The sequence below is a fragment of the Podarcis gaigeae genome (genome assembly GCF_964106915.1).
Source record: "Podarcis gaigeae genome assembly, chromosome: 1".
Lineage (NCBI taxonomy): Eukaryota > Metazoa > Chordata > Lepidosauria > Squamata > Lacertidae > Podarcis > Podarcis gaigeae.
The window spans coordinates 51198524-51222414 of record NC_139678.1 but is presented as its reverse complement, the minus strand read 5'-3'; the positions used below and the strand labels follow the sequence as shown (position 1 = coordinate 51222414).

The 23891-nt window shown below is 40.1% G+C and overlaps 1 protein-coding gene across 1 annotated transcript in view; it reads right to left on the bottom strand.

Moving 5' to 3' along the window:
* Nucleotides 1–22828, bottom strand: part of PHF21A (PHD finger protein 21A) — a 130612-nt gene extending 107784 nt beyond the window's left edge. Inside the window, exon 1 of the mRNA XM_083750603.1 lies at nucleotides 21190–22828. The gene's annotated coding sequence lies outside the window, so the exon portion shown is untranslated. The remainder of the gene's footprint in view (nucleotides 1–21189) is intronic.
* Nucleotides 22829–23891: the final 1063 nt, after the last annotated feature.

Sequence of the window (23891 nt, the reverse complement as noted above, 5' to 3'; positions counted from 1 at the left end):
CTCAGCAGTACCGTGTTCCAGCATCTCATTTTTTTTGCTTCCCATGGCACCCATAGCACTTTTATCAATATATTTATTTTATATTCCGCCTTTTCCCCAGAACTGGGACTCAAGATGGCTCACAAAAATTAAAACAACATGGGTTAAACACTGATAGCTAAAAACATATAGAAGATAATAGTTAAAAATAATTAAACTATAACAGAATTAAAATTATGTAAAATAAGTATACTAAACAGCACAGTGCTGAATGGCACAAAATTCTTAAAAATTATTTCCTTAAAAGCTGGAATACATGAGTACTGGCACCTCATTAAAAACAAAACAAATAAACCACCGCATAAACTCAGTGTTTGAATTCCTCGAAAGAGGAGTCAAAACAGGCAATTCCATGCGCTGCAGCTAGGACCAGTTCCCCCCTCCCCCGACTGATAAGAAGTCATACTGCATGAGCGGAGACCTTGTGGTTCCCCATATGTTGTGGACCTATAACTCCAATCAACCAGACCATTGGGCAAAATATCTGTGGCTTATGGGAGTCAGAGTTCAGCTACAGGTTCCGCAACTTTGAGGCTACATTATAAGAAATGCTACATTTTCTTACCAAATGTTATGACGATCCTATGCAGATATAATTTCACGTAGCACAATATTTCAGCAATTGTAGTACAGTACATTTTAAACCCAGATTCTGTTCATCTGCAATTCCCTCTAAGAAGCAAAGCCATAAAAGGGATATCCTGGAAACCATGCAACATATTCCCAAAGTTGTAGTTCTCATACTTCCACAAGACATTTCACAATATTGCAGAAATGATTTTTAAAAACCATGTACATGCAAGCCTCTTCACAGTATTAAGGACATAATTACAATTTTATGCTAGCAACAATGTTCTGTACACATGCCTGGCAACTGTATATTTGTTGATGCACCAAGTAAGATTTATCTCCTTTACACTATCACACATAGTGTTCATATTCTGCAGGCTAATATTTTTACAGAGCAGTTTATTTTATTCAGTTATGTCCCTTTGGCTTTTTGCTCTAAGAAGCCATTTCAAATACCTTTAAAAAGTCAATAAAATACTGCATGAGGCATAAGAAGCACTGAACACTATCACTCCTCTATGTATTTCTCTTTGCCATTCCGAAGTGTTTAGCTAAACTGTACATAAGGACAGCTATGCATAGTAAGGAAGTTGCAAAATCAAGTTTGATCCAGTGATCATGGTTTCCACTACATTTTTCAGCAAACAGAAAAAAAGCAGTTACCGGTAATTCCATACTCTGTATATAAGGACTGTGAATTAAGCAATATTCCACATCCATGAATACAGAATATACACACATGGGGTTATTACACAATCTTGATTCATATTTTTATTATAAACCTTTATAAAGCACTTTAATGACAGGCTGAACACACTACACCTGTCTATGTACGAATCTCTCTACCTAGCCCCAATAAGATAGCCTTGCCATCTCAGAAATTCTCTTCTCTTACATACAAAGCATCCCAGGATAGTATTTCCCCCACAGTGAGCTTGTCTGTCAGGGATCAGAAGGAAACATTTTTGATTCACACTTCCTCATCCCACCTAACTGGGCTGTTGGCAAGTGTAAATCACAGGCTTCCAGCTTATGTGTTGTTTACCTGGAGCTCCCCATAGCAAATTCCCCTCCACCTGCCAATCCTACCCACCTACTTTGACTCTAGGGAGATAAAATTCAGCTGCTTTCCTCCAAAAGGTCATCTAGCATCTAATATAGGACAGACTCTTGCACTTTGCAAGCAAATTGGTCAATTTTCTTTTCGTTTGACTAGGTTCCAAATCTAGAAATGTGTTGTTTCTTTTTAGGCTGCTGCTTATTTCCCCTCCTTCTAACTATAAACATTAAATAAGCCATTTTTATTAGGGACCTGGATTTGACTGGATATTTTGCATAACCCAAAGATCTCTCTACCTTGCATATCTGAACTTGAGTCCAGGCTACGTGCTCAAAAAGGGGACGTGAAAGCGAACAATAGATTGGGCTCTGCCTGGAAGTAACCAGAAGAGTTTGCTTCTCCAGCTCAAGGTAATTAATCCACAAATCTGGGGAGCCCCACTTGGCCCAGTCTTAGGCAGAACAGAGAAAGTGATCTCAGCTACACATACGGAAGTCAAGGGGTGTTTTCCAGCCTTATTCAGTATCACAGACAGGATAGGTAGAGAAACCTGTCCAGAAACGATCACCCCTAAAAAGCTCCAGCAATAAAACTATTAAATAATTTACATGAAAAATGCTGATTTTAGAAAAAGTGTTAGTTTACTATAACTACTGTTGATGGTTACATGCACACATTTTCAAGTTTGATGCCAGACTGATAAAGCATAGTTTACAATTATCCGGCAAACCAGACTTTGAAACCATGTGGTTTGGCATGGTATCCAAACTGACAAATTATGCAGTCATCACTCTTTAGGTTGCTGTACCACAAATGCAGATATGAACTTGCAGAACTAAGAGAACAGAAAATGAAAGTGGACAAGCATGTCCAAACCATGGTTTGTTGCATGCTGGAAGCTCAGCCAGAGGTAAGCTTATTCATTTTATTTTATTTCATAAAAATTTATATGCCACTCACTTGATGTTTAAAAAAACACACACCTTAAAGTGATTAAAATATCAAAGCAGGTAAAACCTAAACCATGGTTAGGTATGATGTCTGAAAGAGTCACTATCTGAGTAATTTATTTGTTAACATTGAACACTTTATAGACAAATTGATATGAACCACCTTTCACATGAATGGGGATGGTTACTAAGCAGCCTACGCACTCCAGGGAACTTTAGGGCAAACAATCTTGCTGTTGCTATCATAGTCTCTTAATAAAGTTAACATACAGATGCCAAGACAATATCATCCCCCTGCCCACTTTAAAAAAAAACACCTGTTCCTCCATTTACCTATAGCATATGAAATCTGTGAATGAACATAACACCTCACTTTCTTCAAAGCAAAGTGAAGAGTTTTCAATGACACTGACATGTACAAAAAAAGTTTTATTTTAAATCTGCTACAGTAGAAAATCTAACCTGTAGAACTTTGACAGTAGTAGTGGTCATAGCAGAACCAACTCAAACTTAACCCATTCATGAAATACAATATTATCTCTAGCTATTTAGTAAGATATCAGGACACCAACCTTAATGCCTAGACAAAACTAAAAGCATTCTCTGCCAAGATGCCAAATATCAGCACAGGTTTCCTTGGTGAAGCAACTCAATGTTGTACAGATTAAGACCAAATTATGAAAATACATACCATTTTTCCACTTGTGAACAATCTTATTTACTTATTAAAAAAAAGCTAAAAGAAAAAAAAAAGTTCCATCAGTACTGAAACAATGCACTCCTATATGACGTATACTAAATCTTACATTCAGCAAAAGTTTACTTTTAAAGGGGAAGTAATGGAAGATATGAAATCAGTTAATAATAAAGAAAGCTGTCAAAAACTTTTAATCTGTGGTAACAATGAATTGTATCCAGACAATCCATCATATCCCCTTCACTAGATGTCCACATACACACATTACTCCCCAAGCAGGCAGAGAAAAAGAGCACAGGTTCATTCATATTTTTACAAACAAACAGCAGAACACTGTCTCTCTGCTAGGGGGAGACCATGAGCCATTGCTCGCTCACTAGTACTATGGAGCACACAAATTCATTCCAAGTCTCAGGTGGAAAAAAAGATTTGCTCACTTTAGTGTTGCACAGTGCTAGTCTCTTCCATCAGTCAAGCTAAGTAGGAATGCAAGAAAATTTAATGGGCAAACCATAAGAGGCAAGTGTGTGCTTACGTGAGTGGTACTACAGATTAAGTTGGAATCAAGTATGCAAGTCAATGCAGCATGGGCCTGATCCACAAATATAAATCTGAAAATGTCCCAAACCATGTCTTTAAGAGGTGGGGAGGGGAGGGAAATGAGTTGACAATTCAGTGGGTGGAGGGGGGCAGTGGGTGGAGGGGGGAGAATATTTACCTGCATGCCTCTTACAAGCAGAGTAGTATATGGCTCAGCGGATTTCACAATAAAGGGAGGCAATGGCAAGCTTTGGAAGGTAGTTGTAGCATTCAGCTCCCAGTTGGCCTACTGGCTAATCTAGTTGCAAAGTGTGAATGTATTGCCAAAAGATGAAAAATGGACAGAAGGAAATCTTTCTCCCCAATCCCATCCTGTTCACAGATATTTAAAATGCCAAACAGCAAAGTGTAATTCTCCATATGCCTGTGGTAGGCTTTCCAGAAAAAGTAACTGTGTACCCAACTCCTTCATTATGAGGGGGGTGGGGAGAACACAGCAGCTATATCACAAATTTGGATAGTCTCTTTTCACAAGTAGGAAATCGTTCTGATATGTAGGACAATGTCAACCATTCCATGGCAGAAATTCAGATTGCTGCCTGCTAACTTGTGGGCAAAGCAAAGAGCAGAATGGTAGAGTAACCAAAATCACACCATCCTTTACTCCAAAAGGGGAGAGCCACTTGTTGGCCAACAAGACTCACAAAAACTAACATTAGTAGCCCATTACATACTCAGATCCCAGGCTACAGGGCATTGCAGAGGGTTGGATTAGATGATCCTTGTGGTCCCTTCCAACTCTACAGTTCTATGATTCTTTGATATGGTTGCCCAACCCTGATCCAACTTGTGTGGCTATATATCTCATGTCCATGTAAAAGCTGGGGGGGGGGGTGCAGAAGCTTGTTGGTAGAACACATGTTTTGCCTGTAGATGAGTTCAATCCCTGCCATCTTCAAGTGCAGCTGGAAAAGACTTCTGTCATACCCTGGTGAGTCAATGCCAGTTAGTGTAGACCAGGGATGAGGAATCTGTGGCCCTCCAAATATTGCTCAGCTCCTATCTATAGCTCCTATCATCCCACATTATTGGTCATGCTGGTTAGGGCTGATGAGGCTCAGAGCCCAAAAAACATCTTGAAGGCCACAGGTTCACCCACCCCTAGTACAGACAAAACCAGGCAAAGGAGCAGCCTGACCTAGTATAAGACAATAATATCCTATGCTCCTAGATACACTTGCAGGGGAAGTGCCACTCTGGGCAGCTTACGACATATAAAACACAACAAAACATCAAACATTTAAAAACAAGATATTATTTATTTATACATACATACATACATACCCACCCCGCCCATCTGGCTGGGTTTCCCCAGCCATTGGCGGAGGAACGGGAAGCAGGGGGTGAGCAACGCCAGTGGCACCACTGGGGAGGGGGGTACCATCATGGCTGCCCCCCAGACATGTGCCACACACCCCCACCGCACCAGGTGCCACACCCCCAGGGGGCACACCAGCCATGCCCCCGCCTGCTCTCTGCCCCCAGTGCCAGAGCATGCAGCTTCGCCACTGTCCCCAGCCAATCTGGGCGGCTTCCAACAAAAGATTAAAATGCAACAATTCATCAAATATTAAAAACTTCCCTAAACAGGGCTGCCTTCAGATGTCTTCTAAAAGTCAGATAGTTATTTATTTCTTTGACGTCCGATGGGAGGGCGTTCCACAGAGTGGGCACCACTACCGAGAAGATATCCTATACAAGCAACAAACAAACCAGTAAATTGATAAAACCAATGAGAATTATGATACAATAATAACAATTTACAATTATAACCAAATTAAATTAAAGTAACTGCCAACCTCAACTAAACATTTAACCAACACCAACCCGACAAAAATGAAACAGAGCAACCAAAATTAAAACCGCTTAAAACATTTTAAAACATTTTACCCAGTTGCCCCAACCCAAGAGTTGTTCCAGCAATTTCCCAGTGGCCTCCCAGGAGCCTCTTTTAGCTGTTCAGGGTGAGTGTGGGACCCGCCCCCTGGGCCAGGTGAAAATGGGCCTTGCAGCAGCAAGCAGATCTTTCTTCCAGATCTATTACTTTTTCCTTTTCACTGAAAAACTGCCTAGTGCCAGGGCTCATTGCATTTGGTGCAATCTTGTTGGGAATTATTGTTGACAATACATAAGTAAGCAAGCCTGTTAAAACAGAACAGCAGAGCTCAATCTCCTACCAAGGGGTGTGTGTGTGTGTGTGTGTGTGTGTGTGTGTGTGTGAATGTTCTGAATTCCAGGAAACTAAATGCCTTGCAAAAGATAGCATTTGTTGGGACAGCACTACTTCAACCATATGTAAAAGGTTAATGCTGGTTGCACATTCCCTTAGACTCAAGATTGAATACATTAAATGTCTTCATAAGAGTACTTCTGTAAATGTCCTTGATTAAATATGTTACTGTTAAAAGCAGAGGAGTTGTAAATAAGCCCGTACTGAAACCATCTCTCTTTCTTTTAGCACTTCAGTAGGTTTAAGAATCAAACAGCATATCCAGCCTAGACTGCTGCAAGAGACTCTAAATGGGGCTGTCTTTGAAGAGTTTTCAGAGATTACATTCTAACCCAATTGTAATCAGGGCACATTCCTCCAACACTCCCCTGGCTCATTTGAACTGAATAAAAAACAAAGAGCTAGTCTTGACCTTTGAAACCCTAAATGGTTTGGGTCTATGTGAGTCTGCCAGCTTGCCAAGATTTTAGGAGATTCTGCTAAGTATCACACCGCCAACCAAGATCACAGTGGTGAGTATATGGGTCAGGACCTTCTCAGTGGTGGTACCTAGGGTCTAGAATGCCCACCCTCATGAGACATGTTTGGCCCCTTTTCCTCCTTCTGTGAAGTCTCATAAACGCTATATTGTTTCACAAATCAATGGGCTTTTTATAGCAATTGGTTTTTATTTTGTAGTGTCTTATTAAGGCTGACTCCATTATAGTCAACTATACATCAACATTTTACTGGTTGCTGTTATTTGCTTGGTGTTGTTCAGCATTTAATTGTGCTTTGTTTTTAATATTTGTGAACTATTTTGGGGGCCTCTTGGCCAAAAAGCAGCACAGAAATGCACCAATAAATATTCACTTCTCCTTTAACCAGGTGCATACAACAGTTTATTGTAGTTATAGCAAAATTCAGACCATGGGCTTCAGTTAACTTTGTATCTAGAAGGATTATAATTTTATCGTGAAAAGAATGGAAAGATATTACAAATATTGTTACTATGGCATAATTTTGTTCACACAAAATGTTGCCAACTCAGGAGTATGTTGCTCCTAGGCAAAAAAGTTATAAGCAAGCAAAAAAAGATTAACAATTTTAACATAGTCTCTTAACAATGTAATCTATAGATGCAGGTGAGTAGTAATATATTAATTTTCAATACACCCAGCACGTCTACAGATTAAGTAAATTCACAAACCACTACCTCACAAAACAACTTGAAAATAAAGGAACCAAGCAAGTAAGAATCTGAGTTACAGCTCTTGAATCTTTCAAGTTTATTTTTATCTTGCCCTTCTTTTACAATGGAAAACCCTCCAGGAACACAACAAAAGGAATATAAAATACAGGTTTGTCAGTGGAAGGGGCTTCATTCTCCCATCCTCTATTGCAGAGCTGCAGGTGGAGTCCAAGAGGTTCAGGGCCAAGGGTACAGGTGGCAATTAGGCCAGGCAGGTCAGTGGAACTTCCCAACCACACTTCAAACTCTGCTCTAGAAAGAGACAGGGGAACCTGTTGCTCTTCAGATGTTATTGAACTACAACTCCCATCATCCCTGACTGGATGATGTGGAGTAGCTAGAAATGATGGAAGTTGGAAACCAAGATCTACAGGGCCACAAATTCTGCTCCAGAGTTTAGGTAGAATCTGAACACACTTGTTTAAAACATTGCCCTAACCCACACATATATATGTAACATCTATCCATTGAAAGGAGGAGACTAAAGACAAGGCTCTCTTTCCAGTTGCGACCTAGACTCCATAAACAGCCAGATACTCTTGGGAAAGATCACAAGGCCCTTTCCACTGGTCCCCCGCTACATACACCCATTTGTAGTCTACTTTTTTTGTCCATTAGCTTTTAAGTTATAAACAAAGTGGAAAACGATTACACTTCCCCAAAATAGAACAAAACCAAGCTAGAACCTCATCTTCTAGTTTTACTTACACCATAAATTACTTTTGGGATTAGGTCACTGTAGTATATATTCTGCAGATACATTCTGCTTCATACATTCCTTAATAAATATTCTAAGTAAAAACTAGGCAGCTGTGCCTCTCTTAATCAGTGTATCCTTTGAGAATATGGAGAGGCACAAGTAGTAGATCTTGCAACAAAATGTGAGCTTTGATACCAACTGATGTGCTGAGCACAAGGTATAACCATCTTATTATAGCCTACTAAGTCAGAAAAGGCCAGCCCGTATAGGCATTTGACCCAAGTTGGCAATTGTAGAAGTGCATTAACCACTGGATTGCTCAAAGGATAATCCCACAGGATCAAGAAAAAAGCAGAGCTAGATGGGGTAGGTTTGCAGTCTGAAGGCTCTCCTGGATCCAGCTTTGCTCCTAGAGGTAAATCAGACTGTGGTCATGACTAGGAGAACCTTTGCCCAGCTTCAGTTCAGCTGGTGCACCAGCTTTGCCCTTTCCTGAAGAAAGCAGATACATCACACATGACATGGTCAGAGCAACATGTTCAACATGGCGCTACCCTTAAGAGTCTGTCTAGAAGTTTCAACTGGTGCAAAATATGGCCCCTAAAATGTTACCTTGGGCTTATATTATGAAACAAAACATCAGGCTTTGCTTCACCTGCATTGTCAGTCAGCACATTTCTGGGCACAATTTAAAGTGCTACTGATTGTTCCATATAAAGCCCTAAATAGCTGGGGCCAAGATACTTGAATGATTACATTCTCCTGCACAAACTAACCCCCAGCCCCCAGGTTCATTATCAGAGGCTTTGTTCTAAATCTCAATGCCATCAGAGGTATGAATGTCTGCAAGCCAAAGCATTCTCTGCAGTGCCTCCCAGATTATTGAAGTTCCTCCTCCAGGCTCAATTGGTTCCCTCCATATTGACATTTACATAGTTTAGCACAACCTCTCTGTTCCATGACATCTTCAATCATTCTTTCCCTCCCTAACTCCACCCTGTTTTCATGTCTCTGCTCTATTTTGTTAGGTTTCATTTTAGACTGAAATCATACCATCTTTAGATCATTTTAGCTTCTGATATGAGCAGCCTTGAGGGTTTTTGGAATGAAAGGCAAGACAAAATATTACGTACCAAAAATAACAAGAAACCAAATAATTTTACTATGGTTGCATGAAAGGCCATGAAAATGCGGCGTTTGGTACTATGTGTGGAAATCAGCACCCTATGAAACTTGCTTTGCTTTCTCTCTCTTTTAAAACAAAGTCACTAGGCTATGTGGATGTATATGCAGAGGAAACCATGTGGCCAAGGCCCAAAAGTTGAGCGGAAGAGCCTAACTTTCAAGAATGATGGGGGAGGCACTACAAAAACTTTGCAGATCTTGCCTTTCTCCTACCTCATAGTAGTTGCATTACGCAACATAGGCAAAAAATGTTAATTTGCACAATAAAAAAAACTGAAAAATAAGCATGTTAAAAACAGACATCACTAAAAAAGACTTTTCATGATCCATTCCAACTTTTCTCTCCCTCACACAAAGATTTAAATGTTACAAGACCTTTCATTTATTTTCATCCCCCCCCCCCATTTACTAGAACAAGGGTATCCACAGACCAGCTCTAAGGTCATTTTTTCTGACCCCAGGCAGCTCTTCCCATGAAAAGACAGAATCATAGAATCGTAAATGTTGGAAGGGATCACAAGGGTGATCTAGTCCAACTCCCTGCAATGCAGAAATCTTTTGTCTTGTGTGGGGTTCTACACAAGAAACAACTCTGAATTAAAAGCCTCATGCTCTGTTGACTGAGCTATCTACCACCCAAACTTTCAAGTTATTTTTATCATGTCATATGGTTCTACAGAACTCTTCAAAACAGCTAACAATTTATCAAATAAGAAATTCAATTCATCACCATACAAAACACCTAAAACTGTCAAAACTATCAAAAACAAAATATAGAAGCAGCCTTAAAAAAAGAAGAGCACCTGGGTTACAATTTTCAATACAATAAATATTCAGCAATGCTCTCAACTATCTGCAAAAATAAGTGCTTTTAATGTTCTCTTAAGAGAGGAAATAGAACTGTCTTGTCAAAACTGCTCTGCAGGCACCCAAGCACTGAGAAGGTCCAACCTTGCCTCTTTTTCTAAGCAGTCTATTCAGATTAACAGCAAGTCCCCACATGCTGATCTCAGCATACAATATTGGAGAAGGAGTTTCTGAAGGTATCCTGAATCAAGTTCCCTTTTAGGGCTATAGAAGATTAGCCGTGGCACTTTTAATTACACTCAGTATCCTTCTTACACTTGTTCCAAAAGATGTTCCCATCAGCTTATATCCACTAATAAATGGGAGGCTTCATTCTTAACCCACTGAAATTTCCTAGCAAAAGGCAGTCCCACTAGAACAACAGTTGTCTAGCCTGAGGTTCACCAAGGCATGCATAACAGTGGCCAGGTTATATATCACATCACATCTCATCTCATCTCAGATGAGCAAGCTGCACAAATATAAAAAGGGGGACACCTGGATTGCCAGTAGTACATGTGAAAAGGATGTAGGGGTTTTAATAGACTATAAGCAGCAAAAAAAAGCTAACACTATTCTAGGCTCTTCTGCTAGATGGTACCATCTTTATTGACAAGCCTCATCAGTTGTGAGACTCTCAGTTTGTAAAGCAAAGAACACTTCCAGTCCCCAAACTACTGGAGAACAGTGCTCCCCCCCATTCAGAGTACATATGTTGCTTTACTAAAATAATAATATTTTGTAAGAATTGCAGGAACCAGATATCGAATATATTTGAAGAAACTTGCCCCAGAAATAAAAGCACATCTTCAATAAATTGAAGGGTTGGTTTTTTTATAAAAAAAACTGAATTTGTGCAAAGATCAGAAAAGTGACCTTTAAATTTGTGTTCTTTAAAAGTTATACAACCCAGCGGAATCCTATTTAGATTTTTATGTTTCAAGTCTTAGCAACCTGCTCTTGAAACAATCACTGAAGTTTACACACACATCAAATACAATGAATAATATCCCATTAACAGTTATTAAGTTCAGGGTATCAACCCCAAATCTTTTTTGATGAGCATTTTAAGTATTCTCAAGAGCCATGCACGTTACACCTATAGCATGGTGCTGTAAAACTCTATATGTATCTACTAATAAGTAAGTCCCAATAATTTCAGCAGGGTGTACAGGATTGAAATCTATGTAGGAACTCTACTCAGGACATGAAGGGGATGGAGAATCAAAGCAATAACCTATATTTCTTATTTAAAAAATTCCAGAGGATTTTGTGCAGTTATTAGAGGATAGTGAGGTCACCATATGTAACAGGAAACAAAAAAATTGGCTTTTTTATGTAATATACTTGTCCCATGAAAACACACACATAATTATGAAGACAGAGTTAGGCAGGTAAGAGAACTTTTGATTTACCTTTAACTACAACAGTATAAACTACAAAAATGTATTTTTTAGCTTAAACGTATAGCAATACTAGAGGCAGAAGATGTGTACTACTTGCTACTCATCCATAATACAGATTAGCTTGAAACATAAAAATATTCATGAATATCAATTAGAGTGTCCTATGAAAAGAAGAGATTAGTGCAATTAATTATAAAAAAGTGATATAGAGGGGGCAAGTAATTGATTGCAGTACCCTGAAATAAACCTTCCACCATGTATCATGAACAGCACCAAATCCCAAACTGTCCAATCAATAGCCACATAAAGCAGATCTCTCAAAATATCACATGTACTATTTTTAAAAGATTATCCTTAAACTGCTGCAAGTCTTAGTCCATAAAATTGCACATTTCAAAAGCAGTAGTCAACGTTTTTCCAAGAAGGTTGTTTAGATTATGTGTAGAGCATGACCTAAGGACTCCAGTGTCCCACGCTTTCAAAACCAAAAGTCCATCCATACTTGTACCAATGTCCAATCAAATTATCAACTTTCCTCCTCACCAAGATAATACAAGCAGCAAAACAAGAATCCCACTAGGGCTGGGAATCATATAACTGTAGATTTGGAAGGGCCCCTGAGGGTCATCTAGTTCAACCCCCTGCAATACAAGAATCTCAACTAAAACATCCATGACACAGAACCACAGAACTGTAAAATTAAAGGTGAAAATACTTCAAATTCCCATAAGCCTAGACCAGGGGGTAGTCAGCCTGATCCCTACCACCCACTAATGGGCATTTCAGGATTCCAGGTGGTCAGTAGGGGGTTCTAGGGCACATGTTACTGAAGCACTGGTGGACGGTAAGGAAATTTTACCATCAAGAAAGATGCATTAGTGGCCGGTAGGTATAAAAAGGTTGACTACCCCTGGCCTAGACAATCAAACACCTATCTTTTTTCCAACCCTGGTTTTTCTCATTAAGAAAGTTCATCAAATGCTACATTAGCATGTATTTGTTTCAAAATTCATGGTAACATGAGATTTGATCGGCATAATGCCCCGAGTACATTAAATGGGACTATGAACATCTACAAACTCTAACTAATAAAACATAAAAAAATTCCTTCCAGTAGCACCTTAAAGACCAACTAAGTCAGTTCTTGGTATGAGCTTTCGTGTGCATGCACACTTCTTCAGATAGTATTAACATGTGAGTTCCCAAGTACAGCTTTATCCCACAGCATTCTACAGCTTTAGAATGTGGTCCCTAGGCCACAGGACTTGCCAGATCTCCTTCCACAGGTGGTGATCTGGATTTCATTTTTAAATTTGCTAATTGCTTTAAATCACGTTTTAAAGTTAAACTTTATATCCCTCTGAGATAAACGAGCAAAACAAATAAACAAAGAGATAGTTAATAAAAGTCCCAAAACCTATTTTTGAGGATTTCATCTGTGCCTCTAGTTATTACACAATAATTATTACAAATACAGAGGCTAGGACTTGCCATTAATCATATTGAAGAAGTTATATACAAGTTGTCTCAACCATTTGTATCAAAATATGAACAACTAAAACCCCAAAGTTCAAGAACAGATTTAATACGGCTCTGAATGCAAAGCAAGACATCTCCCCCAACAGTATAAATAAATTGTCCAGAATGTCTTAAATAATTTTTAAACTCTCATCTAGAATAACAAAGGATATGGGGAACATTTTCAACTCTATTTTTCTGCAGAATATTTTGCCTTTTTAAATTTGCATCGTTCATAAAATGAATTAGTCTCATAATGAGCTGACACAATACCATCTGAAGTGGGCAACTGGAAAGGACATATTACTAGTCAAAAATCTAAAAATTAATGATTTGGATCTGGAAGTGTCTTTGTGAGTGTAAAGGCATTCTGCCTGCACAAGGGGGCCCCCACTGAATTCTCTCAGCATCCCTGTGCTGCTGTGGCCCACCCCACTCATGGCACACAACATGTTCCAAAGGACCCCTTAACTCTCATGAGTGGCTTTTCAGGGACACAGGAGAAAGGAAAGCCCAACTGTAAATATAGCATTCTACTTGCCAATTTCTGGATCTAAGTAATGTTGTAACTATTTTTTTCCTGTGTGGCTATTCCAAGGAACAGCATATATTTATGCTCATAGTTCTTTCACACATGCTAGATTAGTGTGTTAATGGTTTTAAATACATTTGCTTTGCCTGCCTTAAAATCTAAATAATGTAAGGGAAGTGTGTGCTTTTGAGATGTCATGTCTTAAAATATTGACAAGCACTTCAGTAAAAATAATTTTCAAGTGAAGCTTTGAATATGTTTGAATATAACATTTAGATCACACTAAGTGCAGTTTATTGACTTTCCCCCCCGAATCAAATTTTATTTCAACTACTTTTAGTAGTTGCGGAACTTTTTCAGATATTTATAAAGAGCTTAAAATTAACAGTACATACCTTTTCAGTTTGATATTTGTTTTAGGTCCGCCCCCAAATGTAAATCAAATAAATATGCTAAATCAGATCTTCATTAACTCAAAGCATAATTTCTTTCCAAATTTTAAGGCTGCATTTTGAAAGTTGAGTGCTACCACTGGCTCAATAATGATTTTACTAAAAACAGGATCCCTCTTTCTCTGCCATGGATTAAAGTGGAATCTATCTTTCATGAAACAAGAAAGGAACAAACTAAAAGTTAAAAAAAATCCAGATGAAGCCTCTTTGCAGTGTTCACTATATATCAGTTCAGTAGAAAGAAAGAATAAAACAATTTTAAGAAAGTTTCCACCAGAAGGCAACATGTGGTGTTGGTTCTATTCTCGCAACTGTTTCTTTAAAGTAACCGCCTTATGTCTAGTGAAGACTCTAGAAACAATCTATATTCAAAAAAATGACACTGTTGTCACAGCATTTCACTGGAGGTGCCAATTTTAGCATTTATACAACTAATAGGCAGAAAAAGAAAAGCGCTCCATAAAGTTTTGGAACATGAAAAGAACACAGTACTGCAACAGTGCAATATTCAGTGCTGCTGAAACCGCCAGACAGGCATTCTACTGCACTTCCCTCTGTAGGCAGCCGAAGTATTGATGAAGCCTGCAGATGCAGCAACTGTACCGTCCATAAAAAGCCAAGACAGCTGTTGCCATGACTACTATAAGTCAGTTTATCAGAAAAAAATATTGTGATTACTCATAAGTTTGGATTTATAAGATGCTAAGCCCCGATTGCTAATTGACTGAGGAGATCAACCATTATTTTGCATGCAAGTATATTGCCTTAGAGTAGCACATGGTTAACAATACTTGGAAACACAGCAGGAGAGGGAAAGGAAAGAAGAAATCAATGCCTTTCTGCCTAGTGCTTCTTCTCTTCAAGTACTGACAGTTTGTGTTCTGCATGCAGCCAAAACAAAACAGGAAAAACACCATATTTTGGCTTATATGTGAGGATTTTTTCCCTTAGGCCTACTAACAATCTAAAAAGTGTTATCGGAGGATTAGACTTTAAGATAAAAAGCCCCAAACTTTTTCACTTTCAAATTTAACACTTAATCAATTAAAATTTGCTCTTTGCTTTCCTATTAAATACAGCACATAGGTTTTAAAACCCCACTCTTAATTTAATGGAGAAGACAGCCATTTTCTTTTTCTAAAAAGGTACAGATTAAACTTCTCATGGTTAACATAATATAACTCTTTTTAATCACTGAAGGATCATAGTGAGGAAGCATAAAATTTGGAGATGGGAGGGGAAGTCGGCAGTTGCCAAAATGCACCAGCAAACAGGGTATAAGACTGGGTTTAATAAGATGAAAATGTAGAAGTTGCACTATTTCAGTACATTGCTGAAAAGCAAGGGAAGGGGGAATCCTGAACTGAAAAGCTACATTTGATATACTGTTGAAAACTTTGTCTTCAGCAAGTGAAAGCTGAGAATATATATTTTTCGATAATTTTGTCCAGCAGATCAGGCTCCTCTCCTATATGGAAACACCCTGCTACTGGCCACTCTGGACAATTTAGTTATACTATGTCTTATAATCTAAAAACTTTCATATTTCATTTACAACATGAGTGAGTCTCGGTTTGCATAAAGCAGCAGCCAAGGATGCTGGTGTCCATGAGATAGATAGTGTTAATAGTGTATTAAAGGGCACTCATCATTCTATTTGCAAAGCTGAATTACCCATAAATTTTGACAAACTTATGCAGAATCACACTGCTGACATACCACATAATGTGCTTGTATTTCTTTAAAGAAAGCATTATGTTTGGAAAGTTGATCAGTAATTCAGAGCTTAACTTTCAATTGTCAGGAGTGCTTTATGCACACAGTCACATGAGCTGACAAAACAGAACACAGTTCTGTACAGGCTTCAAGCTGTATTACAAGTCTGAAAACCTCAGTATGCATTTAACTGGATCCTAGATCTCACAAATTCAAAGCTAATGAAGGAGTATTTCCAAGATTTACAGTGGAATCCAATAGTAACCATCTGACAGCAGAATGGGCATTCTTGGCAGAACAGATTTCCTCTCCCCCTCACATGCCCCCCATATCTGCTTAAGAGGACTGAGAAACCCTCCAGTGAAGATTTAGGGAGTGTGGGAAGAAGGGGAAGTCTGCTTGCATGACTTAAGAATTTGAACATGGATAGCAAATTTTAATAAATAATGGTAATCATTTATTTAATAAATAATTTAATCACAATTGAGAAGATTTGCACACCAATGTCCCAAGTTAAAAATTAAAAGGTACAAGAACACAGAAACTAACACTGGAAAAGCCTAGTGTCCTTCTATTGAATGTTCATGGGTCATTGAGCAGATTAAAATTAAGTGCCATGTGCGCTTGAACTATCCTTTCTGTATTGTGTGAGATAACATTTGTAAGCACACATTAGCAATGAAGTTTTTAGGTATAGGTGATTGGTCATCTCTTCATCCAAGAACCAGGCCCTCTTCACCAAAGAATCACACACTATATATATAAAAAAAACCTTTGTCTAGTCTAACACCAAAACTCGCATAGAAAATATTTGAAGAAATAGCTTGCAGTTTGCTGGCTTCCCTGCATCTGTTTCCCTAACAAGTTACGCTTCTAATATGGAACATTATGATCTTCAGTGTCAATAAGCTACCTATCCAGGAACCAGCATACAACCTGCCTCTATAGTAGCTCCAAGAATATGCTATCCTCAAAAAAGCTGAACTCAGAGGAATTAGATGTAAACATCCCTTTTTACACTGGGATGCACAGCCTTTTCCCAATATGTATCTTAATTCTAAAAATTGTTGAATCAAATTCTGAACTACAATTATGACTTAATACACGATTACTACAACACTTGCCTCAAAGCTTATTTTCAGCCTCTTGCATAAACACAACAACAGCAGAATAGAATTTGCATAACAATTCTGAGGGGTTTTTCCCCTCACACTGTAAATAAATAACTCATAGTAAAAAAGTACAACTCCAGTAACTTTTCATGCAGTATTCTTCTGCATCACACAGTTTACATGCTGGGAGGGGGGAGCCAGATTTGTCTCTAAGATTTCCAAGGAGATGTGTAAATCAGCTGTTGCATTTTCATAGTAGCACTGTGCATTTTAATGTTTCTCAGTGTCCAGGGATATTCCATGCCATGGAGATTGACTATATGCAAAAATGTCTATATTTTTGCAGTTCAACTTCTTTTACTATTCTTTAACAGTGAAATAAGGTAAGATTTTAAGCAGGTTCTCACACTACACAAACACATCAGCAATATCTAACTCCAGAAGTTAAAATCACAGCACCAAACAATTCTCACTTGCCACACTATTTACTTCAAACTACAGTAAGTGGAACATTTCTTTTAATAGTCATATTAACTGTTAACAATATTATACAAAATGGGGTAGAATTAAATTATTACCATGAAACATCTCCACATACTGCAATTCATAAATTCATTCCAATGGTAAAGTTATCCCTGTGATACTGAAGCAACTCATTCCAGTTTCTATTCCCTGCATAGTGCAAAACACAACTCTTAGTAACTGTTAGAACTATTTCCCCCATAAATTAAACTGAAACAATACAATATAGTTCTGGTGTGAAACAAAGAATTATACATGAAGAAAGTACTATAGAGTTTAATCTAGACCTAAGTCATACTTAGTAGACTAAACCTACTGAAATCAGTGGGCCCAACTTATACTCCAAGCATGACTAATGTTGCAATCCTAGTCTCACTTTCCTGGAAGTAAGGCCCAGCAAATTCAATTAAAACTTACTTCTGAGTAGACTTGGTTAGGCTTGAAGTTTAAGTTTGTAGCTAACTGATAATATTTGTAAAAGGCAAGCATGTCCCAAACAACAGGATGAGAAATTGTTCCATTATCACCAATAACTTCAATATACACAGAGGCCGAGCCAGACTAAGCTGATCACTTTCAAGTTGCATTGATTTCAATGAGAGAGTTAAGCATGTGCTCAAATCACTCCCACTAAAAATCAATGAGATTTAAAAGCAATTAGCTTTGGCTAGATTGGCCCAAATAGTTTGCTACAACTTCAGAACTTTGAGAACTACAGGAAATAAGTACTAAAATCTAACAGTGAACACTTGTTTAGCTCTAAAATATCACTAAAAATCTTAAACAGCATTTCAATATCAAGCTTGAAACACTAAATATATTACGGTACTTATAATTGCTTATAAAGGAGGAAGGTGATACACTTGAAAAAGAAAACAAGTAAATCCTAGCCATCTCATCTGATCATTCTCTTTCCAATACAATGGGGGGGGGGAATGTCCCAACACTTATTACAAATACCACATTTGTGCTTACGATGCAGAAGCACTCCTGTATGTACAATGATGCATGAATACAGGCCTTTCTATTAACAACATGTAACCTGAAAATACTTTAAATAAAGGAGGGGAGATCATCCCTGTTTTACAGCACAATCCTACGCATGTTTACTCAGGGGTAAGACCTTTTGGGTTCAACTAAGTTCCTATTTCCTGATGCCCAACTTCAAAGGCATACAAAAGTGGTAAGCAGAATGGATTCCAGAGGAAGATGCTATTTTACCTTTTCCCTCAAAAGCCAGAAGTGGCTAATCAGCAAACTTCTAGATATTGTTGTATTACAACTCCCATCGGTCCTGATCATTGGCCATGCTGGCTGGGGCTGATGGGAGTTGGAGACCCCAACAACAGCTAGAGGGCCCCAGGTTAGCCACCCCTGCCATAAATACTCCAGCAGGCAACGACTTGGTTTCACAGAAGTTACTGTATGAACCACAAAAACAAAACAAAACTGGAAGCTCCTGAGGAAAAAAGATGACAACAACCAGTTTCTTAAAGTATTTTTTACATGGTCCTATTTTCACTTCTACTGGTTAATAATATAGCTACTGTTGTTGAAGGGAATTGAGAAGGTAAAGAGTTTTCATCACAGGAAAAACTGAATAAAAGATAGTAAAATCTAATTCCAAGTTTATGTGCACTGTAGTGTCAAATGATGCTGCCCCGAGAACCCCAGCCATGGAATAGTGCTTACTAAGTACTATGTAAACCAATAGCAAGAAACTCCAGTGTGGATACACAAGTTCATAGAATATATGAAAACTAATAGGGCTGTCTCTTGCTCAGAATTATTATTAAATATCAGTATATTTAAATAAGAGGATTATAGGGAAGAAAGTCATTTCTTGAAAAGCTATTTAAACAAGTCTCTACGTTAAAAATTTAAAGTATATTCAATGGAGTGTACTACTGTCAAGGTTAAGGATCTGCAAGGTTACACCCACATTAACCCCACATTTTCAGCTATATCACAAAAGTACCTACTAATGTTGACCTTCAGTGATTATTATTATTTAGCTAAACAGCATAATATCAAAAAAACATTTTCAACCCTATTTAACCTTATTTTTCATTGGGGGGGAGATTATTACTGCAGCATTTACCCGTTGTAGAGAAAATTTAAAAATAGCATCCAGTTTTAGTGCTTGCTACATGTAAAGGAAGTTGTCACAAAGTAAAACTTAACATTGAAGTGTCAAGGGAAATTATAAATTAAATATAAACAAGGATATGAAAGTTGGTCCCTAAAATGATTACATCCCTAAACTCTTCCAACTGAAAAGCAACTTACTCCCAAATAATGCTATCCTAAGAACTTCTAAGCAAAACAGGTTTAGGACTGAGGAAGTGATAAAATCTTGGACCATGATATTCTGCTAGTATCACAGTGAAGGATTTTGAAAGTTGTTTGTTGAGAATGCCTTTCTGTAGTTCCTTTCCTTTATTCCTTTAAAAGGAATTTTCCTATGGAGTTATTTCAGCAGACATGAGCAGCAGCTTCTCCCCAAGTATTGTAATAATAAGTGTCTTGCTGTGATTAACATGATCAAGTGTGCTAATTTCAAGCCCAGTATTAATCAATGGAGAAATATAGTGCTCACTATCATTACTATGCTATAAGTAACCTACATCAGACTATTTTCTATATGCAGATATTTTATATTACAACTTTCATTTTAAAAAGTCACATTCCTGTTGGAAATGGAGCTGAAAAGTCTGGTCACGGAAGCAAAATCCATGTTCAAGTACACAGGCCTGAACAAGTATCAATTCACTACAACTTTACAAATGGCCCACCGAAGTTTAATCACATACAATAAACAATACAAAGAAATTAAGCACCTTGGTCCAAACGGCATTTACTTTGGAGTATAACCCACTGATTTTACTGGCGCTTATCTGTAAGTGTGTGTGCATAGTCTGATTTGACATTTTAAAAATACAGAATGTAATTTAAATACAGTAGCATCCTCCTACCTATCAAAACAACCTCCTTGCCACCTGCAAGCATCCCCAACCAAATAACCAAAAAGTGGCCAATACATACTTATACTGTATCTCAAACAGTGCAAAGCCCTGAGTGAGTGGGGTTGATCTAATCCCCCCCACACAACAAAAAAGTCTAACAATGCAATCTAACACTGCAAATATTTTTTGGGGGGTGGGGATCCCATCAGAATAACAAAGAAGCAAACAGAAAAGTAAGGAGATCCACAATCACAAGGGGACTAGACCAAATGGCAGTCCCACATACAACCTCACTCCTCCTACGTAACACACGCAGAAATGAAAGAGGAGGGGGGAAAAGAAGGTACACATCTCCAGTCACTGCAAACATGTGCCAGAGTAGGAGTGTGAAATCCCAAAGGTGTCCTTGCACCGAGGTTTGTATCCGTGCAGCAAGGGCTGCCCCAGGGTGAGGGGGGCAAGAGAGACTTCAGAATAACAAGTTGCTGAAGAAACGGAATTTTCCCAGCACTACTCGGGCCACCAAGACAAATTAAAGGCGAAGAAGAAGAAGACGAAGAAGAAGGGAGGCGGAAAAAACCGCCGCCGCCGCAGCAGCAGCTTTACTACGAATCCTCAATCATCAAAGCAGCATCATTTCCAAGATAATAAAACTTCCCCCAGCAGCATCACAGAGGAAAATCAGCCCAACACACACAAAAGGGCCTGGAAATAATCATCCCGAGGAAAACCAGAAGGGATGGGAGAAATCACCCCTCCCCGCCAATGTGTCATCTCCTTCTCCCCCCTCCCTCCCTACTCCAATGTGTCACCTACTCCCTCCCGCTCCTCCACCCCCTCCTCGCTCAGAAACTTACTTCAATCCTTACAGGTGACAGAGAAAGGACATGCCCCCTTCCCGCATCTCGCGCCTATAGATCTATACAGATCTACATCTATATATCTGTTGGTGCGTGGGGGGGGGCCGAATTAAACTGAAGTTGTTGCTCCTTATCTCCAAGTTGGCTCGGGAGTCTGATGGTGGACTTTACACCCCGTCGTCGTCGTCGTCGTCGCCCTCCAAACCTACCCTTTCCTATCCCCCCACCCCTACCCGCCAAACTCCCTGAGAAAGACAACAAGGCACAAGACGGGGAGGGGGGAGGGGGGAGACCAGCACTACTTGGTTTGGGGGGGGGAGAGAGAGAGAAGCAGAAGAGAAAGAAAGAACAGAGCGGAGAAAACAGGGAGGTGGAGGAGAGAATCCAAAAGGTGGGATACTACACCCTGCTGGTGGTGGTGATGTTGCTGCTGCCGCTGCCGCCGCTGTCTGGCCGGGCCCCCCCTGGCAGGACCTCTCTTGGAGGGGGGGAGACTCCTCTTCATAGGGAGAAGAAGGTGGTGCAGCTGCTCCTCCGGGCCTCCCTGTCCCCCTCTTCTCGGCTCCTCTCCTCTCCTCCTCCTCCTCCTCCTCCTCTCACTTTCTTTAATCTAAGCTGGGAGTGGAAGATGGTTGGTTGGCTGGTTGCTCCCTTTTCCTCCACCTCCTCCTCCTCCTCCTCCTGCTCCTGCTTTTCCTCTTCTCCCTCTCCTCTGAGGGGTCCTGTTCCTTCCCCTCTCCCCGGGGGGCTCCTCCTGCAGCAGGGAGGAGGGGGCGGGCAGGAAGAAAGGAACGAGGCAGAAGAGGCGCAGGAGAAGAGAAACTGTGACACAAAAACAAGCCGAGAAGCTGAACTCTTCTTCAATCCCATTCACCCGGCCCGGCCGCAGCACCCGCACGCCTGGATCACTCCGCCACCGGCCTCCCTTCGCTTTCCTTTCCTTTGCTTTCGCCTGGCCTGCCGGAGGCGCGCGCTCCCGACTCGAGGCTCGCGCGCGCCCCCGACACAACTCCCCTCTCTCTCTCTCGCTATCTCCCTCCCTCACACACACATACAGCTACTCCGGCCGCTCTCCGGAACGAGCGGGTGGAGTGGGGGGGGGGAGGAGGAGACGAGGGAGGGGACAAAAGCGGAGGGGGCGGCGGGCTCCCCCTTCCCTCTCCCCCCACCCCTCTCCCCCTATGAGTGAGGGAGGAGGGGCGGCCGGCCTCCTCGGGAGGAGGAGGGGGCGCCTCAAGGCTCCTCCTGAGGGACTACTTGACGTGTCGGTGCAGCGAATTTATTTCCCTTTGCCTAAGGAACGGGCTGTGCTGCGGCACCCATTGCCTAGGGAAAAAACCCGGATGTAAAGTGAGTGAAACTAAAGTAGAGTGAAGTAGGGCAGCAAACTCTAGTAGAGCAGCGGCGGCAGGGAAGGATCGTGCACCGGAGCCAGGGAGGGAGGGAGGGATCGTACACTGGGGGAGGCGGCGGCGGCGAGAAGAAACAACCAGAAGCGCCAGCATCTTCTTTTTTCCCTCCCCTAATGCAAGTGGCTCTGCGCAGGAAGCGGATACACCGAGGAATGAGGGAGAAACACGGCCAAGCATCCTCGCTTGCTCACTGCACTCCTCCTCCCACCCCCCCCCACCCCGCCCCACTGCAAAGGATTCTGCACAGGAAGCGAATGCACCAGGGCAAAAGCGAGAGAGAAAACACCACGCCAACAACAAAAGGAGCACGCAGTGTTCTTTCACAAACATTCTCTTTCCCCCATTTGCAAAAAAAAAAAAAAAAAAAAAATTCTGCACAGGAAGTTGATGCGCCAAGGGCAGGAGTGAAAACATGAATAATCGCCCCGATTGCAAAGGGGCTTTGCACAGGAAGTTGATGCACCAAAGCAGCGACTGCACAAGCATCCTTAGCCCTAACGTCGGGGATTCTGCACAGGAAGCTGACATACCGGAGGAGGGAAAGGGGTGTGAGAGGGAACAAGAAGCATCACCATCCCAAAGCGAGGAGCTTTGCACAGGAAGTTGATGCAACAGGGCAGCAAGGGCTCCGGGAGTGGGGTCAGCAGAACGGGACGCCACAAAAATAACTATACATGCAACATCCTAACAATGGAAAGAGCTCCCTTTGCACAGCAAGGTTTCAGTGCTACACTCACCTACTTGTAAGCAGATGTGACGGGATTTAACGGGGCTTACTACTGGGTAAACATATTTAGGAGAGTGGCATAAATCAGAGCACAGGGTGGGGACATGAGCGACATCTCGACAAATACAACGTTCTTTGCTAATGTACCAAAGAAGAGGCACATCAATCACAACAGCATCTTAGGCACAGCTAACGTGGCGTAGTCTCTCATCCAAAAGAATTACTACACACTTACTTAGATGCATGACAAATTCTACTTTATCCACGCATGTTTTGATTTTTCTTAATACTATTACAATACCTAGCTTTTAAAAAAAGTTTTATTGTACTTTATGTACATTTGTATTCATAGGCTCCCATAGAAAACCCACCCTCCAGGTGCCTGTAAATTAAAAAGTTTTATAAAATTAAATTAATAGAAAGTTAAAACTTTCTATGTTACCTTAGATATACCAAGTCTGACATCCCACTGATACGGTAATGTTCTTCAAAAAATTGTTAGTGAGATAAAATATATAGGATTTCTTTTGCTGTAACTTAAAAGTTAATAAGCATAATTT